Source organism: Mytilus californianus, unplaced genomic scaffold (assembly GCF_021869535.1).
Source record: "Mytilus californianus isolate M0D057914Y unplaced genomic scaffold, xbMytCali1.0.p SCAF_6, whole genome shotgun sequence".
NCBI classification, from domain to species: domain Eukaryota; kingdom Metazoa; phylum Mollusca; class Bivalvia; order Mytilida; family Mytilidae; genus Mytilus; species Mytilus californianus.
In genome coordinates this window covers 4,962,904-4,964,511 of record NW_026262712.1, presented here as the reverse complement: position 1 = coordinate 4,964,511, position 1,608 = coordinate 4,962,904, and positions in this window count along the sequence as shown.

Sequence of the window (1,608 nt, the reverse complement as noted above, 5' to 3'; positions counted from 1 at the left end):
TTGATTGTGGTACCCGTCTTATAATGAAAAGATATCTACAAATATAAGTAAATAACCTTTTGTTCAATTACAAAAATACTTATATGTAATTCTTCCTACTAGTATTAATGATGACAATACCAAATAACACTCGCAACTCTAAGGATCAGTTTTACTTGGTTAACCAAAGACGGTTGTAATTGCATGTTGTGTGAACAATAAAATAAATAATCAGATGAGAACAAACAAGCAAAGCAAACAGTATGTGGGTTGACCGGGATATAGAACCGAAAAATAAAACTGCGCCTGAGGTTATGGGACTATGTATGACAAGAAGTTGTGCCTTGAAATAGGCTATACGAGAACACTTAAAATACATGTTCTTTGTTTTTTACAAAAATGAAAGTAGCGTTGCCGATACCACAGCGCTGCCAGGAGGCATTAACTTTCTGTTCCATTTCGGGACAGGACAAGATGCGCGTTAAACTTTACGTACATTTAAAACGTTCTCTTTTTAACCATAGGTTTAATAAACATCTTAAGAGCAAGCTCGTCGATTTTAAAAGTAACGAGAATGTTCTTTCTAGAAAAATTGGAGATACGCAAAAACAATCAAAAGTATAAAAACAGATCTAAAAGCGTAAACCATTTTGATTAAAGTTATCCTTATCAAGGAAACAAAATACTATATGTGTTCAATAAACCGATCAGAGAAAATAATACGTTTAATAAAATTACGGAAAAAAAAAACTTGAAATAGTACGCTTGAATCTATAAATTTCTTGCAATAAGATTAATGATATATAGCTTGATATGAAATATATTCTACAATCATTAAATGATTACTATTAGTGATAAGTACGACACAAAATTATCGAAGACATGAAATATGCAAATTTTGATTTAACCTGTTGATACTGTTTGTAATGCTTTTTCGTTATTCAATGTTTACTTATTCAGGGTTATATCTTGTCTATATACCAGCTTTGATAAGTGTTACGTATGACGATAAATTTTCACTTCTTCGTACTATAAACAACAAATTTATTTATTTTGTATAAATATGTCCCTTTTCCATTTAAACTGTATACCTGACAACATAATTATTTTCATTTACCTGTGTATTATTGTAAATGGTGGATCTTCGTTCCAGGTTATTGTTGTTTTTTTTTCAGAAATCGTGTAACATCTTACAGTGGTATACTACTGTTGCCTTTTTTTATTCATCCTTTATTTTATTGATTTTATATTTACATTGTATTATAAATCAAATGTATTCGTTCAGTGTATGTTCACTTTTTTTAATATGTCTTTTGACTGAGTTGAGCCATTTCAATTGATATTTTATAGTGTGTCTTTCTATGTTGTGATGTTACACTTTTATTTCAGATAAGGGTTTTTGATGGTACCTATTTAAACGTTAAAACCAGGTGCATTTGTTTGCACCTGTCCTAAGTCAGGAATCTGATGTTCAGTAGTTGTCGTTTGTTGATGTGGTTCATAAGTTTTTCTTGTTTCTCGTTGTTTATTCACAGAGATTAGACCGTTGATTTCGAGCGAACGAGTCATCTGGATTGTTAAAAAAAGCAAAAGATAACAAAAGGCTGAGGCATACTCATAAGTTGATGA